The sequence below is a fragment of the Haliaeetus albicilla genome, chromosome 4 (assembly GCF_947461875.1).
Source record: "Haliaeetus albicilla chromosome 4, bHalAlb1.1, whole genome shotgun sequence".
NCBI lineage: Eukaryota > Metazoa > Chordata > Aves > Accipitriformes > Accipitridae > Haliaeetus > Haliaeetus albicilla.
This window is the reverse complement of record NC_091486.1, coordinates 37724850-37746608: the sequence shown is the minus strand read 5'-3', so window position 1 is coordinate 37746608 and position 21759 is coordinate 37724850. Positions and strand designations below refer to the sequence as shown.

The following is a 21759-nucleotide window of genomic DNA, read 5'->3' as shown; positions in this document are numbered from 1 at the left end:
CACCCACACTCAGCAGAGATTTTCATCTGGCCACTTTACTTTGCCAAGGCTAGGGGGGGAGGGGGGGGCAGGAGAGACGCCCTACGGGCACCCCTACACCTTAGTACAAGTGATTCTTCCTGAAGGTTATCATGAAATTAATTCCTGCTGATTTCAAGTAGATAGTATTTTATTCCCTCATGGCCTCATATTTTTCATTCCTGTATGAAATTAGGAAGATGAATAAGAAATGACATTGTTTTAACCATTATTATCCATTTATTTCATTTGGAATTGCTACATGCAGTTGTTACCTTTGCAACTTAAAATTATTTACCCAGATTTGAAGATCTGAATATCAAGACAACCTGGATTTGTATTAGATAATGAAATAAGTGCTGGGTTTTTTTTTCCAGAAGTAATTAAGGTAAATTAATCTTCAAAATAAATGGAACAATTTTCAAGAAAAAAGCATAAATGCACATACCAAAGAAGTTTCAGTCAGCCTCAGTCAACTTTTTCTCCTTTTAAACTTTTTCAGGCAGCCTGCATTAAAAAGGACTGCATTTTGATTTGTTTGCCACAAGTATGAAGAGCATTTCATAGAAAAATATATCACTGCAGGGAAAACATGTTCCATCTATATATGAAGTTCCAGCACAGGCTGGATTGAGTGATAATAAAGAAGTACTTGTCTGACTTCCTATGCTGGACTGCTTTTGCTGCCAGCATCCTTGAAAACAAGAACTGCATTGCTCACTTTGCTGCAAACAATTCTTCAAGTCTTAGGAAATCTGCACATTAGTTTCTATTACAGTGAACAACCTCACTACATTTCCAAACTTTTGACCTCCAGCAAAAAGAGAATCAAATACCAGAGCATTCATCTGTGCTGTACCATTCCAGGGTCCAAACCCTATGTATTCTTTCATATCTGTTAAAAAAAAATAAATCATTATGTAAGGCATTAACAGGATGTTATTAAAGAACTGGCATAGTTTTATTGATCTCATTGCTTGGAAATCAGTTATCCTCACAAGTGTCCTGTCTTAAGCTTGCTTAGATAATAAGATCTTAAATGACCACTGACAGAAGTAGCATCCGTGTACCACAGCTACCTATATACACAGACACATACACATCCATCTGTGGACTACAGTGGATGATACATTGTGTGACACCATATTACGTTCGTGCAGGTAAGTAGTACTGAACAAGGCAACAGGAGATGGATTACTTTATCAGTTCATAAATAGCACCTGTGTTGTCCTATTCTGGTGACAAGGACTACTGAAATTCATGCCAGAATAAGACTGATCGTAAGGAATGCAGCCAAGAACAAGCTGGCTGTGGTCATTTACCTTCCCACCATACACACATTACTGGAAAAACCATACAAGCCTGGGAAGTGGTGGAGATACCAAGGAAGTTCATAGTCCCATGAAGGATCCTTAGCGGCCACTGGGTTTGTGGCCTGACAGTCCGTTTCTGCTGCCGACACAGCCTATGGGACCTGCAGTGTTAACACCTGACCCCAAATTCTTATTTCTGATGGAATGGATACTACAAGCCATACCTTGTGTAAAAACTACACCACTTGGCTCTTGCTTGCCTTTCCAAATACAAGATGCTGTCTTTCTCAGTGCATGAAGTCTTTCTGTTTTAACTGGGGGTGGGCACGTGCAGCTTTTAATTTACTTTCCATCTCCCATCCCAGCAGTAGTTTGACATTTTCCACATTTCCACAGAGCTGACCTGGCTGACAGCACAAACACACAGAAAACCCACCACAGAACAAGTCTTAATCCCAGCCAAATTCCATCTACCTCTGCCAGAACTTAAATGATGTTTGACTGGTAGTTAATGACTAGTTAGAAGTAAAATATACCTGTCCAAATGGGTAGTTGTTACTAAGACTAATCTGTCTGCTATGAAGAATCGGGCGTAAAATGATTGTCTATGACTTCCCTACCAAAAGGTTTTCTATGTATTTTGTACTACCACAGACTTCAGAGCAGCCCTAGACTACAGATGCTGGCAGTCAAGAGCTGACTTCCATGAGACAAGTGTTTGAAGATGTTGAAAACTATTATAATTCTCAGGATGGAAGGTGATGTAAAAAGTAGCCCTCATGTCTGAATTCTGACAACTGTCCTAAACCTTAACTTGATGCATTTCTTAGTCTTGACCTTTTGTATTGCTAGGGTACAGAAGACTGCAATAATCAGCTACCCACAGTAAAAGACTTCACCAGTGACTGAGAGCACCTAGCATATATTCATATACAGCCAGTTCAGAAGTTAGCAAAATTATTAGCTATTTGGTTAAACTACAAGTACTTAATTCACAGTCTCAGACAAGTTCACATCCCAGAGTTAACTTTGCTGAATCAAGTATGACAGGGTCTTCCAACTAACTTCCCAAAACTTTAAATCAGATCCCCATGTGGCAGGAGAGCTATAGGCTGAATTAGGCTTTTCCTTACCCATTTCCATCATCCTATTGGAATGAAATTTCAAGCACAGAAAATAGTTTGGCTGTGTGAGACAATTTTCTGTGTTATTTAAGTTGCACTTAAGAATTTTATATTCTAGAAGTTATTTTATTAACATAAATTCATTATTATGTTCTGGACAAAAACTCTGAAGTAAAATGGAAGTTCCATGTCTACTAACACACAACAGACCAGATGAGGTTTTTTTGCAAATCTGGCTTTATATAGTGCATATTAAAGTCAAAATACCATAGAGACAAATCATACCTCTTGGGCAATTCTTGAAAGAATGTAAAAATCAAACACAATAAAGAAAAAAAAAAAGAACCTGCAAGTACAATAAGTGGAACTCCTATAGAGTCTAGTTAGTCAGACTTCAAAATTGTTTTCCTTTTTTTCCATTCTTCTACAAAATTTCAGGTGCCTACCTTAGACATTAAGGTTTCTGGGCTACTAAGTATGAATTTATGATAATCTGTAAAGACTATGATCTTCCACTGTTTAATCTCCTTAGGCTATACTGCATGCTAATGTAATTACCTGAATGCAGTATGTAGGTATCAGAACATTCATCAGTCCTAGCATTTTAGAGTAAGTTACAACAGCTGTTCTGCATTGAAGGGATATTTGCAATCAGCTCTACCTTTGGTAAGCAGGAAAGGTAAAGATGGCCAAGCCTACTAAGGTATGTTCTAGCCATTAAGTGTAAAATGGGGATTAAAGTGGTGGAAGTCTATGCCTAACACAACAGTTGCTACCCATTCTGCTGTCCAGATGTCCAGAAACATAATTTTCTTTCCATTTTATTAAAACATATTTTTAACGAGGCTTTAATTAGAATGTTTGCAGCAGATTCACCTATTTTTCTTTTGAAAAGTCTGGTTTTATGCATTTGGATTGATAGTATTCCTGAAAAGAAACTGGGCAATCTTTTGAAACTTACAGTATGTGCTTTTTTTAATGAGGTTGGGAGAAAGTTCTTGGACTGCACCAGCTAGACCACTCAAACTCTTAAACTGGCGGGAAATAACAACACATTTCAGCTATACTTCTCAGCAATGTCCTGCCATTCATTCAGACAGACTTTCAAAAGGAAAGCTGAAAAGTATCAAGAAGTACCTCCACTGATCTGAATATACAGAATTCTTCTATTATTATTACCTAATCCACATATAAACAAAACAGCAACGACATGAAAAGTTACTAGAATGAAAAGAAAGATTCAACTTTTTCTATGTGACTTTTAAAAGAAAATACAACAGAAGATTGTATGTATTATATCGATGTGGATTAAAAATAGTAGCTACATCAAATCACAAACACTGTTAGACAATATCAATGCAAGGACAGTTTTTACTGAGAAAGTAGCATGAAACGCAAAGCTACCACAGCAGTGAAATCTACACAAAGAAAGACCTCCAAGTTGTTCAACACATTATACTAAATTAAAACATCTGTGTCCACAAGCCTGCAATTTCATACATTTGGACAGATTACTGTACTTTCGCGAAATGCAATCAACTTACTTTTAAAGACTTCACTGTGGTTCACAGATGCTAAAGCAATCATAATAAATATCTGAGTTATCATTCCTTACACACCAAGTTTGTATCAAAATCTGTGATTTTAAGAATTCAAGGTCAGGCCTTCAAACACTGAAATCTCTTGTCACTGAATATCTAGCAATGATTAAACTAAAATGATTAAACATCTGGTTAGACTAAAATACAGTTGTTCAAGGAGTATAAGAAAAAACAGCCACTAGAGGAGTGGGAAAAAAATAGAACTGATTGCAGGTTTGTTAACCTGAGGCAGTAATTTGACTGCTTATCACTGTTTCATCAGTGCATCTTTATTATGTTGAATAAAGCAGACACTAGATTACTGCTTTAATCAGCATCATAAAACATCATGTTTCTCTCTGCTTCCTAACAGCTGGTTTAAGAGGAATAAAAGGTTTATTTGATGGGTAAGCTGGAAGATCTCCAAGCGCCCTCTAAGCTGCTACACTTCTACAGTTGGACTTTCAAAGCAAGTTGAGCCTTTACAAATACTGTTAGCTTAGTATTTTAGATCATGATGTTCTCTACAAAAAAAAAAAAAAGTCAAGATAAATTTGCTAACTCCAACACAAGAATCTACTTGCTCATGCTTTAACATAATAATGTCAATTATATTTTGTTGTGCCATCATTAAGGAAAAAAAACATTACTTCCTTCAGGATACATCAACTTAAAATCTAATTCCATTAAACAGAAGTAATATTTCACTACCTACAAAGCATGCTGCTAAAGTGTGAGGTTTCACATTATACTTCCATATTAAATCATTTTCACAAAAAAAAAAAAAAAAAAAATCCCTCCACCTCTCATTTTGCTTTCTCCTTGCTGTGGAAGAGACCTATACAAGCAGAGCAAACTGACCAAGCCTGTATGTAAGGGAATCTCTGACGTGGATGTGAAAAAGAACCTCCTTATATAGTACTGATTGCAGTACAGGCCCCAAGAAACTTTATGCTAAACAGAAAATGAGATTTTTAGAAGCTCTTTATGTCAACCTATTGCTACTTCTACTGAAATGTGTACCGTAATGTTAAGCACCTATAAAAGTTCCCAAGTACACAGCAACCCCCCCCCCAAAGCCGCAAAAAACCACCCTCAACCCCCAGACACACACAAAAAAAGTAGTGTTAAGAAAAATTATTTCTCTCTGGTATTTTTTTTATAGTATATCTAGAATTATTTGAAATTATCAAAATAATAATAATGATGTAATTCAGCTGAGGATATCTCTAATTAAGGTTTGCTCTACTTTTCTTACCACAGTTTGAAACAGAACAGACAAGTAGCACCACTAGATCCCTACCGATTCCGGGAATTTTCTAGTGATGACAACTGCTAGAAAACTGAGCACCTCTCCTATGACACATTATTTCATGTCATTCAAATTTCACTGTGAAGTGCATCTTTAACATGGCTGTCTAAAACAGTTCTAAAAGTCATATTTACAGTTATGGTGGGGCTTCCCTCTAGTGTAAATGCTACACACACAGATTTGCTTCCTGATTTGCCTCAGTTTGAAGATTCAGCTCCTCTTTCGTGATAAGCTTTGCCCTCGTATTACCACAGTTAATTATCCTCTCAGGGACATTGAATTATCACTACTCTACACATTACCTTCACTTTAGTTATTGAACAAATACAACCGACAAATTAAAAAAACCTCAGTCACCTGGTCACTTCAGCTTGAGTTCCATAGTCACAGATGAGGAGGGAAAGGTAAAGTACAGGTCCGTGAATATTGATATTTAAAATGTGCAATTTGCAAAATGGTCATATGATACACTGGGAAGTGTTTTTATTACAGTAAGAAAATAACTTTCAAGTAGAATCACAGCCTTCAAGGGTACGTTAGACTTGAGCACATGCACCATGCAATACTGCAAAGATTTCTTATTCTGCTGCAGAAGTTAACAAGGCAGTCATAATTAAAATAAATTAAAACAGACTCCCAGAAATCCCAGAATTATGCCTGGGAGCTCTCCAGTCCCACCAGGATTAGGCAAGCACAAAACTGTTTTACAGATATCTCTATTCCACCCTGTCTATTAAAGGTACAGCACAGTACCCCCAGCAATATCAATTTTGAGGACAAGCTTTATTTGAAAACATAAGAGGTACACAACAAGATATATATATTCAATAATCCCATACTTATTTATCAGAACATTTAGCATGGATATGCAGGAACCTAGGACTTCCATGCTGTACACACATAGCCCCCCCCTCCCCAAGATCAAGGATGCGATCTGACAAGGACAGCAGTTACTGCTTTTGTCTTTGGGTTTTTTGCGCCCTTCCCACCACTTTGTGTCTTATTTTACAAGTCCACACAGAGATCATTTATGGTCTATCTACAAAAGAACTGAGCTCTGGACTGAAATCCAGGCAAGAATTGCTATAGATTGCTTGTCTGGGGTAACAGTGAAGCTACAGGTATGCATTTTGGGATGGTGTAGAGAGCTACAGTGTAGATAAGTGTGCATCTTCCTGGCTTCTAAAGCTTATGTTATCGCTCCACATCTTCACTCAGCTAAAATTAATACTAATTCAGTATGGCTCCATATATCAAAATTTCATTTCCAGATACTGTAGGGAATACATTCAGGTACGTGTATATGTTGAAAAGCCAGCACACAAAAGCAATTTCTTTGCTTTAATGAGAAAGAACAGCAAACGGACGATGGATCATTCTCAATACAGAGCTTTTACTAGGCAGACAGGAAAGAAATCAAGGCATCCACTACAATGAAATAATATAGTAAGACTTGGAGAAGAGGAAAATCCTTGTCAAGACTCAACTCAAGAAGCTTCAGCCAGAGACATTTCAGAATAAGCAGTAATGCCTCCTTCAGGACAGTAAGTACAGAAAATTCAGAAAGCAATTAGCCCTTTCTCTTATGGAGGTGCTCTATACTTTGTCTCATCAAAATCTTGCGAGTAGGTTTTACCCATTGAGATAAGGATCCTATGTTAAAGGACTGCCTGAAACAATAGTCTTGGTTTTTATACACACAGCTCCAAAGCAAAAAAAAAAAAAAAAAACAAAACAAAAAACCACCAAACCAAAAAAACAAAGCAGCGTATAACAATGAAGAGAAATAGCACTGCATGTCCAGGAACTACACACAGCACCTTTTGTTTAAACTCCAGGAGAAATCTCTTGCCACCTGAGCTCCAGCACCAAATTGCCTCAGCTGGTCTGCAAGGAGGTATGGGGACAATTGGCCTCTGTCCATCCTCCTGAGGTGCCCTGAGCAGAGCCCAGGCTAGTTCTTTGTTTCCAAGACAAAAGGGGGGGAATCAACCCCAGGCTCAAGCAGAAAAAAAGACTATAGACAGACAGAAAGAGAGGACAAAAAACGGCTGACGGGACAGGACGCTATATTACACCGTATCCTTTCATTCCACAGTCGGTCACTCACACCAGATATGGTGTTCCTTCTTTAGGCAGCAGGAACCCCTGCCACAAAAACCAAGATGGAAATGACAAAAGATTTCTTCCCACTAACTCCAACTGCCTGGGGAAATTTAACCTCTTAAATAGAATTTGTACTGTAGATGGTATTTGAAAAGCAGATAGCTACCAAACAGCTATTCTGTTTACCGGCTGTGTGACAGCTACTGCTGCATCAGCAAAACCAGGCAGGGTACGGTCTATCCACCACTATAATGCTCTGTTTTATTTGGTATTCTTTTAAAAAAAAGATGGTGTTTTGGAGGAGGAAATGCACCAACCAGGTGACCACAATTTGGGAGAATATCAACATTTTTGGTTTAATGAACTACACACATGCACATACTTCTGTATGGAACTGCTTATGCCATGATCAACACGAACTGTGTTGAGCTGGCGTTGCATTCTATCAGACCAAATATAAACCAAGAAAGATTTCTAAAAAGAAAGAAAAAACCAAACCCAAAGCCCTTTCTAGAAGAGAAAAAAAAAAAAAAATTCTAGAAGACAAAGTAGAATTCCTTTTACCTTTCATTTTATAGCTTCACCTGGCTATTGGTACAATAACAAATTTACATTTTGACTTAAGAATAATGTGTCATGACACAGTACCTACCTATACCTACAGTATATACCTAACCTATATAGTATATACCTGTAATTAAACCCTGAAAAAAGGTGCGAAGCTGTGTATTCTTTCAGCAGTGACCAATGTATGCTGAGAAGACTGATAAGATGGCAAGAGAGAGGTTACACTGGGAATTGTTTGATTTTACTGCTGGGGACTAGGAATAGATGTTGTTGTCCTGTTTATATCAGCCAACAGTTTCTATTCACTGGCAACACAACAGAAAAGCTTCTTGGTTTGATGGATAGCCAGGTGAGTTTTGTCAACTTTTTTTTAGATTATAATAAGCAAGGTGGGGTTTATTTGTTCTTTTTTAATATTTGAGTGCACTCAGGAAACAAACTGCCTCAAAGCTAACAACATTCAGTTATTACTTTACTACCTAAGAAATCATTGAAATTTCAAGAGCTAGAGACCTATGGCTTTTACTCTGCCTGACATAAAAATCTGGCAAACACACAATTATCTGGAAACAGATATACTACATTTTGATTAATCCTGCTATATCTTTTGCTACTTCCATCTGTAAATAGGCACATTGTATTAAGTCAAAACAGGAAGGCCAACTATTTGTGTGGGGAAAGAAAGGATAAGGAGAGAAAAAAGGTACTTCACGGAGCTATTTTCTACATCATATTATCTACTTCAGCCTCAAGAAAAGAAATAGCACCAGAATAAAGTAGTCCTTCTACAGACTGTGGACCACGACCAATCTCAAGGGGAGAATTTTGCACCAAAACCAGGAATGACAGTTTCAAGGAAAAAATAATTAATATGCAGACTGGGATTTGGAAAGCTCAAGATATTAAGTGTCAAACAGCTGTTGCACAGATAGGTCTTCCAAGTGATACCTGCAGTTACCTCTGAAGGTCCACACATGGTTTTGCTTTTGATGGGAAGCACAAAAAAGGCAGCAACTCTTCAGTTGCTTATAGCTCCAGCCCAACCTGTGCATGTCCCCTCCTTTTCAGTAACCTCAATTGTCACATGGAGTGTTCTCAACCTGTGACAGCCACTCAAGAGTCCATGCCCTTGCTTCTAATTTATACGATCCAGTATTTACTTCCAAAAAATAATTCCAGATTAAGGTTGAAAGTGCCATCAAAAGCTAAGAAAATACTTGATTTGTGCAACTTGAATTCTACTCCTTGCTTGTACAATTGTGATACAATTATTGAAATATTTTATTTCCCCCACCCTGAAACCTTGGATCTAAGCACCCACAACTGATGATTTCCATACACTATGAAGTTAATGACCAGTCCAGTTCATTATGTCCACAACCATATCCTGCACTGAATATATAAAACAATTACTTTCCTAATTTCTTTCTCCAATGCTGCCATTGGGATTCTTTACAAAAAAGTATCTGTCTCTGGTCCATTAGCATGCCGTGAGCTGTAGTGTTTTGAATGAGTTTTGCATGAAATCTACCTACAGTCTGACAGCCAGAGGATGCCAACCATGGTGGAAACAGTAAGTGCAACAGATTCATAGTCTTGTCTTAAGAAAGCCAAATGCTTAAAATCCAATGTTCAATTCAATTCCTTTTTTGAAAAGAGAAACTCTCTGCTTAATTTCTAAGAAATGTACTGCGTCAGCGAAATAAACTGTTTTTCACTTGAAGGCAGAAGTCAAAGCCGATCATATTAGCAACATTATGATAATTGTTCATTTATCATAAGTGATACCAAACTCAACCTTTTAGACTTGTTTGCTTCTTAATAACCCCAATGTACCAATAGAAAGAGTCATTGTCAGGGGAGGAGGCCTAATGCTCTGTATAGTCAATTGTACCTCATAATTCTGTGTAATATCTAAAGTAAATCCATCTTTGGAGAGGGAGAAGAGACTGAAATGATGTTGGCAAAAAAAGCTAAAACAAACCAACATAAACCCCCCAAATAAACAGCAGTGTATTCAATTACATAAAATTAGTAAATATGCTCCCACACATATGGGGAAAAATGAACATATGATCAAACTAAATAGGATTATGCAAAAGAAGCTTCTAATAATAGGCCCATAATTAAACTTTTTTTTGGTCTTCGAGCTTGCCTATAATCATTGTTCATGTGCATAATTTAATTGAGGCAAAAGTAATTCTATTCAAAGGATATGTCTTCCAAAAACCCTCCAATTGTGAAGACTGCTTTTCCTAATCTAGTTATAGTACGGCAGATGGTACAGAGTCCACTCCTGTGCCACTCTTAGCATTGTTCCATGATTTGTTTTACTGACAAAAAAAGGGAAGAGTTTTACTGGGACCATCAAAACACACAGTTCCCTTGGTATACTAAACTGATAAAATAGAACTGAGGAGAATTTCTCAGAAAACCTTATGACTTCTGAAAGTTATCATGATAATTACTTTGCTAGCTTAGTCTTACTAGACTCCTTACTGTACTCCTTAACGATCTTGTTTTCCAGGGGTTATTGCATGATTTTTGGAAAAATAAATGCTCTGTTGTTGAATCAAATAGCATCTGCAGCATGAAACACAGTATCTTGTATTTTATGCTGTGCGTGTGCATGCACATGTGTGTGTGTCTCCATATAAAGCAACGTATATTTTACTATAAAGTTTTCCTAGGTTTAAGAAACAGATGGTCCTTACAGCCAAAATGTATTAAAATATCCCCAAAATTTTAATTTGCTTTACAAGTTTCATTGAAGCACAAAGGCTGAAAAAAGGGAAAACCAGGGAAGTAATAAAGAAAATTCTACAGAAACTCTACTTACCCCGTTAATTATTTAAAAAATACAACAAACATGAAATATAGTGAAAACATCATCCAGTTACAGAAAAAAGTTTATTTTTCAGCTCCTAAAACTAATTCAAATCTTCACACAGGACTAAGAAAACATTCAGGAAAAGTGGTTCTCTCCTTCTTTCCCCAAGTTATTTTGTCTCGTTATTTAACTAGGGAATGCTATTGCTGGAAGTTGAGACATTCTCTAGCATACATTCATTTTCCAGCTTCCTAAAATGCAACATACTACAGGTGATAACTGAGGCCAGTATTACTTTCCTGTTCTTATAAGGATAATTATGGTCTTTTGGTTTATGAACCACACATGAAAAAAGTTACAGCCTCCAGCCAGTTATCAGAAAGACCTCAAGCACTGTCACTTCAACCCCTCAAATCTCACCTTTGCTCCACATTCTCAAACTGAATACATAAGAAAATTTACCTGTTTGCTCTGTTCAAATGGGGTTCATTTTGCGCTGCATATGGTGTTAGACCAGGACCCCTGTAAGACAAATGCTGCAGGTTCCATATTCACTTGTTATCAATGTAAACAAGAAGCAGACTAATAAGGCATTACAAAAACCCCCAGTACAGGTTAATTAAAAGTTAATTTCTCTGGTACAGGCTACCAAGCTCTTACTAATATTAGAAATAAGAGAAAAAAGGCTTAAATTTTTAATTAGAGAGAATAGAAGATTCTAGAATTAAATCTCAATATATTCTGAGCAAAATCAGTGAAGTTGCTCTAAGTGTGATTTAGATGATGATGTGAAGAGATGAGTTCCTTGGTACTGATTTCTTTCTTTTAATTTATATTACTGCTACTACAAGCCTCAGCTGTAGCTTTGGGAGGTATGAATTCACATTAATATACCCAGGCATCTGTTTGGCTAACATAGTAAAAGCACTGAAGTCCAAGCCTGCTGCAGAGCAGCATACCAAAACCTTGGCGGAAAAGGAATGCAGCTCTCTGCATAAGTTGACTGAAAGCTAAAAGCTGCAGTAGTAAATGACTGTAGCCATAGGTCAAAATAGTACAGAAACTGTGCCAGGTAACAACAGAAAGGAGAACTAATCACTGGCCAAATTGCAGGGAGGTAGCAGAGATGCAAGATGCTTCTACAGCTACCGGAGTTTGAAAAGAAAAAAAAATACCAACCAGAAGATACTGAAGAGCACTTTGAAAAATCAAGGCAGGGAGTAGCATTCTTGAGGGTAAAGGAGTAGTTTAACAACAGTTTTTCATGTGGAAGAATTAAAAGAAATCATCCTTCCTACAGCAGAGCACACACAAATCCATAAACAAAAGAGTAGTCATCAACAATGCAAGATAAGGGTGCGTATTTCACCTTAACAATAAAATAGTAATGTTGTAATTATAAAAAAATGCAGTCAAGGGGAAAACTGCATCATAAACCCAAAATAAGTGCCCATAGAGCTGTGAAGGCATCATTTAAAAGAAAGGTCTGTTTGTCCTAGAATCTTCCCATCAATCTTCCTGAGGAGATGTGCTCTATCATGAAGCAAGACCGTGTGCCTGGCAGCATGCCTGCTAAATGGGTTCGTAACACCGTACACCTCCATCTGTCCCCAAACTGCACTGGAAGCTGCTGAGGTGCAAAATCTGTTTGCACTCTGTTCATCTCAAATACGCTAAGACAGGCACAGTAATACAATTTAGGTTTTTTATACTACACATACATATGTGCATAATCTGACCTCAAAACAACATACAGATACAGTTCAAAAGCATCTCTGTCTCATCACGTATTCCTTCAATTCTCCCTGTTACTCACTCACTCTTTACAGACATATCATTGCCCTTCTGGACTGTCATCTGCTTGCAGTCTAGCAAAGCAAAATCAGACAGATTTAATAAGAATGCTTATCGTGTGTCACAAGCTTCAGTGACTCTGGGGATTAGATGTATTTAGAAATGCTATGTAATCTTCAGTGTTCTGCAAGTAACCATGGTTTGGGATTAAAACATATAAAAACTTCTCAAGACTCTGGTATATTTAATATCTGCTCGGTGACATCTCATTTAGAGAAAAGATTCATTAACCACAAAATGCTATTGTTTTTTGTAGCAGCAGTACAAGTAAGGTTGAGCTGGTGCTTGCTTTATAAATAGATTTTCAGAGTCACTGTCTGAATGGATTCAGATCTCAGCAGCCTAAAATTTAGTACAACAAGTTATCAGAAAAACACTGAAATCCATTAAATGGGTTTGCATACTGAAGCCTCACAAAACATGAATGCAACCAGAGTTGAGGCTGTTTCTGCTCCCTAAATAAAAGAGAGGCCCTAAATTACAATGACTAGAATTTGTCTGCCAAGCATCCTCAGAACAGGTCTTTGGGTGTTGTGGGGAAAATATTTTGAAGTGAGCCAGGTATTTTCATGCAAGAATAAATATTAAGTACTGAGCAGGTGCAGGAGTTAATTTTCATAATGTTCTTGGTTATGCAGCAAATATAGCATTGCAAGTTTCACTACAAGGTAAAATAGATTCTAACAAATTTTGTTTTGACATGAACTGCCATTCAAATGAGTAAAAGTACCCGCATTTATTTTAACGACAGCTGACTTTAAAAAATCACATGCAAATAAGACAATATTACATAAAGGAAAAAAAGTCAATCAAATCATGAAACATAAATAAAATGCTAAATATAGGGATGCTACTGTCTTTACCATACTTAAACATCAAAGAACAGATAATGAATAAACATAGAAAAGAAACAGAGACAACATGCACACGTGTGCCTGTGTTGCATTTACACAGAACGCATTTGTAGTTCCATTAAAAGAGCACCTAATGTTGCAAGCAGCTGAAGAAGGGAAAGTGGCAAACTTCCAGGTAACCAAAGCAAGCCCAGCCAAACTTCCAGGTAACCAAAGCAAGATCAGCCTCTCTGGGATTTTTGCTCAAGCAGCTACCTTTGAACAATTGGAGGTTCTGAAATAAGTTTTTCATCCTGCCCAGTTCTTCGTTCATCAACGTCATTGTCAAAACCACTGATCTATATATACAACAGAAAGCAGTATGCCATTGCTCTGGTCAGGAGCTGGACTGATTCATATTTTGTCTTCTATGCTCTCATTCTTGTTTCCTCAAACACCCTCACTCTTCAGATGTTGACTGAATCCCAAGCAAAGACTCCAGGAGAAGGGAAATTTTCTTGTATTTTCTATCAATATATTTCCAAGCATTGTTACAATGTCATGTAAATAACAGCATCATTGTATAAAACAATATAACTAAAGTGTTGTAATCAATTTTGATACCTGTAATCATAACCTGTAGTTATCATGTAACTGGAGAACTACAATCAAGGAGCAAAGCCCAATTCCGTATTTGATACATTTCGCAGCAAGAGCTCAGTGGTTATGCATCTAAATAGGAGAAAACTCTGCAAGCCAGAAGATTAGCTATACAACAAGTACACTTTTAAAAGTCAATGTAATTAGAGATGTTCAACAAATAGCTCAACTGAATAAAAAGGGGAAGGAGGGGAAAAAGCCCCAGTGTTTTGCTGGTCTTCAGAGAAATATTAAGCTTTTGACATTTTCACACCTTTTAACTGTAACTGTGATATAACTACATAAAATGCTTTACAGATGTTACAGAGAAGTCATTCATAAATCTGCTTCACATGCATTCAGCTATCTATACTATTCTGATTCACCAACAGTAAAGGAGAATTTATAATTATTTATAAATCAACCAGGGCAACTTTTGAGGCTATAATAATATTTGCTTGGAATATGACAACAACATTGTGACAACGAAGATAAATGAGTGTAGGGAAGCCTCTGTAAGAGAGAAAGATGATCATACTTAATAATGAATTACACAAAAAATTAAATAAAATCACTTGCACTCATTTTCTCACACCCACACATTCGCAAGCACAGAAACACTTGCATTCAAGTAGTCTGTCCATTACCACCTACACTGTCATGGAACAGAAGAGACACCAGCTATCAACGTTTCACGTCTACAGGGCTGTTCTTACAAAGGAGAGGATATGGCTTCACTTTTCATGCCCTTTAGGAGTTGACAGAGATTCTGACCTTTAGACTCTCCATTCTGTCCTATCCCTAAGGGAATAAGACAATGTCAGTTATTTACTTACTGTCTTTTGGATGTCTGATGGTTGCAGTCCTGTTCTTTATCTTCCTTTCATCATTTCCTAACAGCTTCTCTCTGTCCATTATTTCACTCTGTCCTTTGTTTTCCCAATCTCAAGATCTTGAAAACCTTTATATAACTGGGCTGTGATCTTGCTGCTCTAGGTGCCATCAAACCTTGCCTCATTTATCCTTCTTTCATTGTTTCTTCCAGTGCTTCCACAGCCTTACCTTCCTGTTCATATTTAATTCATAAAAATACTATAATTTGTATTACAGATCTCTACTACAATGTGTTTTCACAAGGGTCCAAAACTCAAACTCTAGACTATACTCTTTCCTTCTAAATTAAGTAGTTCCTGTCTGCAGAGCCAGATCAACGGAAAACTGATCTCTCTCAATCCATCCACGGGACTTGAGCTTACAAAATCATCTGCATATTCTTAATTACACAAGTTACAGAGTGCTTTGTTGGGTTTTTCTTAAGGTTCACATGACAGGACAACACTGAAGGAAAACCTGCAGGTATAACCAAGTTCACCCCTAAACAAATGAGAACTCAATTTGTTCTAGCATTTGGTTGGTTTGTGTTACAATTAACTTTTCCATTATTCTCCTGTTCCGTGATGGTATAATTATCTTTAGGGATATTCATGTAAAACTGGCATTTTATCTGGTGAATAATTTACAGGTTGGCAAAGTTTAAATACATACAAATGACATGCTTAACATTAATGTCAGTTAGACAAAAGAGAACAAGAATGAACTTGAGGAGATTACATGCTGTTGTTTCATCACCTTGTGCAAGCAAGATTAGCGGGGAATCTCAAGGCACTTGCCTATGTTTTCCAAACAGCTGATCTCATACAAATCAGGCATAGATTGACTTTAAAAAGACCAGCGAGGAAATTCCATGGATACCACATACAGTGCCCTGTGCAGTGCCCTGACAGCAAGTGTGGAAGAGGCAGATCAAAGCTGACATGTTGATACTGATCAAAATGGAAAAGATCAAGTACTAGATTATCTTGTTTACAAAGATGAGTTGACTAAAATAATTTGTACAAGCTCCAGCTATTACAACTGTACTTAAAATAATAAAACTTACATAAAAAACCAAAGCATGCTTTAGCTGTGTTACAGCCCACTGAAAAAGCCCTCAGTCTAAACGTGAAAATGCCATGGATTTGATGTATGCTACACATCAGTCATGGACAATCTAATACCTCCATACTTGGCTTCAAAACACTTAACACTCTAGTATACACTGTCAACCTCAAAAAACATAAAACGTTTTTTAAGATCACAGGCAACAGAACTTCTCCCTTAGTAAAAACCAAGCAAGTGGATTAAGGGCAAAGAAATCTGTGCAGCAATCCCACTTCATACATGTCCTGGGAACCTGATGGACAGATAAACAGCTAATTACTACAAGAGCTACAGACTGAAGATAAATGGATTGTTTTAAGAATTCCCTCTACATAACCATTTCTCCCACTGAATCCAGCCCAAAACATAATGAAAACATTTCCATTACATCCAAAGGAGGGATTAAACAGTCACAAATTTTTAATAACATGCTGTCTGGAATGCTAATTATGATGTTCCTTTTATGAATATTTAATTTTCTATTGGGTCTTACGTCCTTGAGCTAAAGCCCATAACTTCTATCAATATTAATCACAATTATGCATTCAGATCCAGAGAAGTTACCCAGAGATCTTAATATGCCCAGTCGTGTTTAACTGTTGATTTTCAACTCCACTTCTAGCTGTGCTATATGACAAGGATACTGAAAACATAGAAGTTATCAGTCCTTTTTAAAGGGCACAAATAATGTTGATCACAACAGCAGTTCTTATTAGCATCTAACATGAGTAAAAAGGTTAATCAAATTGAAAGCAGTTATTAACTACTGTTCTTAAAAGACATCAAACTTACAAACTTGTGAGAAATGTGCTGCAGAAACTGTAGACCTCCAAGGTAATGAAGGCCTGTGATGGGAACCAGGAGTGTTGACAAAACCTATTCCAGGGCAGGGAGACACGGTGTGAGCACAAAATGGTTTATACAGTTGCTCTGGTTTACAAGCTGTCTGTGCACAAGATAAGAAATTGCAAGTGCTTAATTAAAACTAGGCAGCGGAGTTGAGGTTAAAGCAAGATAATTACGTCCAAAGAGCAAATAACAGATGAAATGTAGCTATTGTGAACCATAGGGTGGGAAAGGAGTCTTGGGACGGAAAGCTGCCTTCATTTGGATAGCTGTAGCTGCTGCTTACCTTGGCTGCCTAAGTTAGCATCAGAAACATCGACTTTAGGTAGCAATGTAACAGAATTGGGGCTCGTGAGGAAAAGCTAGACAACGCTCCACCAGGCCCACATCTGAAAGACTCTGTGTGGACAGACATAGTAAGAGGCCATATATCTGCTAGGAGGAATAGACCTGTACAGTAATACTCACTGCAGGAGGAAAGGAAATAGAATGGCAACTTAATAGCGCTCATATAGGTAATTTATAATATTTCTTTATCGAAATATAGTTCGGTATCAATACTACTACTAATAGTGGTTTGTTTATTAGTCAACTAAGGTATCATTAATTTCTTACAAATGTGTTGCTTAATCAATAAACATCATAATTATCCTGCTCAGTTTCATCTTGAGGCTCCCATCTAACAGGAGAGAGTCAAACCTGTAGAGCAAGAAAATTATAGTGAGTTTGCTCCAGAGTTTTAAATCAAGTCCATCAGCTACACTACATTACATTGTGCAATGGAATCAGGAAAGAAACACTGAAATATAAAACATGCTTTTGCTGAGAAATAGGCTTTTGAAGATACAATTGTGGAAAGATATTCTGCCCACTAAGTAACTCAACCTATGTGTCTGAAAGTTTGAAGTGAAAAAAGGAAAAGAAAATTAAAGAAGAGAGAAGCAGTGGAAAACAGATCAACTAAAAAAAAAGAGTCATACTTTAGTATCTGTCAAAGTTTAACGAGAAAGATTTACGACTTAGGTCTACTACTCACTCCTACATTGGTACAGACTAACAAATATACCCAGGAAAAAAAAAATCTGCTCCATTGAAGTCAATGGGAAAAAACCACTGTCAAGTACTAGGCAAAGTAGGATTTCTTCCAATGGGTGGTTTTTAAGATCAGAATCTGTAGAGAAGTTTCCAGATATGGAGAAACTTAAACCTGTGGTAAACAGCTTTAATGTATGTTAGAAAACATGCACTCTAACGTTAGTTAGTAAAAACACTACTTCATCAAGTGAGCACACTTCACCTGCAGGTTTCTCCTCTCCTCCCATTTCAGATGAAACCAGTGTATTTTTTTTGTGTAGTAGATCCCATTACCCGCTCAAATCCATTAGCGTGGACTCTCCAGGTTCACCCACAGATTGCAGCAGACTACAATGAGATTACTTAACAATCACATCAATTTGAAGGAGCTTTTTTTAGTTATGGTAATTCCAAAGACAGACATCCTATAAACATAGAAACACCAACCAGAACCCCAGTTCTTTGTCCAGAAACATGGTCTGAGCCCTCCAGCCCAGGCTCTCCCTATACACCCAATCTGGCACTCTGAGCAATCAATGATTTTCACTGGCCAGCTCCTCTGCCAGCTCCCCCTTCCCTGCCAGCTGCCAAGCTTTCTAGAACTTCCCTGGGGTATTCCAGTTTGTGAGAAATACTGGCTCTGGATGCAATTACGTGCATTAAATTTAGAAATTTGTCCATTTCTCTCCAATTATGCTTTCCTCATAAAATGCATTAGGAAAGCTTTGATGAAAAACTACATCCATTCCAGTATGTTTGTTGGTAAGCTGGACAAAAAAAAAAATTTTTCACCTTTGTTTTTGTATCAAAAACAATCTTACTGGTTGACCTTTTTTAGATTTTCAAAGCAATAAGAAAACAACACAAGAGGTAGAGTTTCCTCTTTTTTGGGGGGAAAAAAGTATCTTTTTTTCCCCCAAAGTTGCTTTTCAGGATTTCATTTCTACAGAAACACACACAAAACCACATATCTTCATGGATTCCCAAAAGCTTTAGTTTGGTCCAAAAAAAAAAAAAAAAAAAAAGGCAAACTGAAATAATCTATATGTTTGTAGATCTCTAGTACTGGGAATTCCTAGTCTGAATAAGTTATTAGAAGATATCACACTGTGCTATATCAAACTCTTCATATTTCTCTCTGTAGTTCAAAGTTTTCTTTACTTGTCTGCAGCACAAAAATCAGTGCTTTTCCAAGTGAAATTAGCTCAGAATGACATACCATGAACATAAAGAACAGCTTAAAATTCAGAGACTAGAATTCTATCAACATAGTTCTTACACTTCTCCATCAAAAAAAATCTATTTTCTCTGGAAAATTACCATGGGTACCTATTTTTATCTCATGTGAAATACAAACATTTCAAAGACCACAATCTATCAACAATTTTCTTTTGCATGTGGAAGATCTCGAGGGCCACATTCTTAAGTTTTCCAAAAGCACTGCAGCTGAACTGCTTAAGTCAAGCTCAGTTTGCCTGATGTTTAAATGGGGCTACAGCTTCTTATGCTACTTAAAAGAAAGGCAATGGCAAAAATCCATCGTTCTTCAGTAACCTCCCAAATGTCAAGACATTTTGATACGTCACCACAGCAACTTAAAGATAAGCCCAAGAAAAGTACACAAAAGATAATGTTTAAGAGACACTACAGAATCCATGCGCCCCTCTGCAAACAGAGCAAATGCCTCCTCCAGCCTCCCAGAGTTATGTTTTCTGGGTTTTCTGTTAATTAAAAAAAAAGTAAAAAAATTAGAGGAGAATTACTTTATTGCTGACAGTTACTTTTCAGCAGAAACTGATGTGCCACTGCTGGGGAGAAGCACAGAACATAGACCATCAAAAGGCTTGAATGAGCACCATAGTCTATTAAATCAAAAATTTCGGAAGAGATCCGGGAAGTATGTATCTTAGTGTTAATTAAGATTTACTCATGTACAAAGCAAAGCACTGGCAAGAATGGTACAAAGTATTGTTATAGTACAACATAAAGCAACAGTTCCAGATCAGTGCAGTTACATTGCACAGCAGAGTCTCACATCCCCATTTTTCAATTATTGCTACCATTTAACTTTTCACATATTAACTATTTGCAGTTTAATCTTAAACTCTCTTTTTTTTTTTAAACTCAAAATCAGACTGTCTCTTATTTCAGAAAAATGTAGTCCTTCCTATTATGAAGCTAAGTTGTAACCAAACACTCCAAATAGTGAACAACAAGATGATCATATTCTCAGCAAATAAAATAATCATGGCATCATTAGCCTGTGCTATTTTAGATGTAGGAAGAACAAGGCTTTTTCAAAAGTAAGTAGAAGGTATGTTTTTTGAATACCACATTTTGACATTAACTTCAGGTTAGGGCTTAATCTTGAAATTTGCAAGTCGTGTCATATCCCCCCCCCCCCCCCCCAAAAAAAAAAAATCTGTAAAAAATTATAATAGTAATCCTCTCCACCTTTTCATTAAACCAACAAGCAAACCCAATCAAACCCAAAACAACTAAACAAAGGGGCAAAAAACTCTACCCAATCCCTAAATCTACCACCAGTGCGTTCCTTCTCCTGGAATGGACTATGTTATTCTTCAGAGATGTTGAAAACTGGATTTGCAATGGAAGATTTACCTCAGCTACTGAAGTCTGGAAAGCACATAATAGCAACAACAACATGAAATTCATCCTTTACTCTGGCTTGGGGTGCTATTTGCTTTGCTGGTTTATAGTGTTTGTGCTCAAAGCTCCTTCTTTACATACACAAATGTTTCAACGTTTACACTAAAAACATCACAGCAAGTAATTAAATCTCAGGTTAAGAAGAGTAGGAAAGCTGAACAGCAAATTTTTAACTGCTGAATTTAATTTTTTTTACAAATTATTCCAAACCTGATGATGTAAATGAGCAAACTAACTGAGAAGAGAGCGTTAACTCAGAAAAGTTCAACTCTATGTGCAGAGCTGCTGAGGCTGCACAAGGCTGCCAGCACACAAGGACTCAGAGGGTTACCAGCCCCAGCGAGGAAAGGAGATCACAGCAACTTTCAAGTTGGCCTCATTACCTCCAGAAAAAGAAAGAAAAAAAAAAAAAAAGAAAAAAAAAAGAAAAAAAAAAGAAAAAAAAAAGAAAAAAAGAACCTGCATATAGCTAGATGCAAAGCCTGTATCCTGTCTGCTCTACGTGTCTTTTTGTATAAAGGATTTTATATTTTTATGCAAGAGAAACCAGCCACAGATCTGAAGTGGGGAGTCAGGTCAGAAAACAGAGTGTCAAACTGCACATCCAGTCGCTCTTTACCTTTCCCTTGGTCCAACACCCCAGCATACAAAAGGCTATAAAAGAGCTTGATTTTGCACCACAGCATGTTCCATTAACATCCTCATCACCACAGCTTAGATGATCTGCACATAATTTCATTCTTTCTGCTGCCAAAAGGGCCCTTGTACTCTGCAGAGATTTTTTTCTAATTAGTGTATCTCTGCCTTGTTAACACACATAAAGCATTATGGCATATGTTTGCCAGCCAAAAGAAATGCAGTGATAAAACTTCTAAGATCTTGACATCACAGCGTATCATCACTTATTGTAATACACAAAGGATTTTATGTATGTACGTGTGTGTACTTTGTAAAAAGTAGAGGAAGAGAGGGAACATGTATACACAAAATGAGAAAGAACACAGAAGTTAAAT

At 37.1% G+C, this 21759-nt stretch overlaps 1 long non-coding RNA gene across 1 annotated transcript in view; it reads right to left on the bottom strand.

Annotated features, from left to right (window-relative positions):
• Positions 1 to 250: 250 nt before the first annotated feature.
• LOC138685149 (uncharacterized) overlaps positions 251 to 21759 on the bottom strand; it is a 130874-nt gene continuing 109365 nt past the window's right edge. Inside the window, exon 9 of the long non-coding RNA XR_011324415.1 lies at positions 251 to 913. This is a non-coding gene — a long non-coding RNA (uncharacterized lncRNA). The remainder of the gene's footprint in view (positions 914 to 21759) is intronic.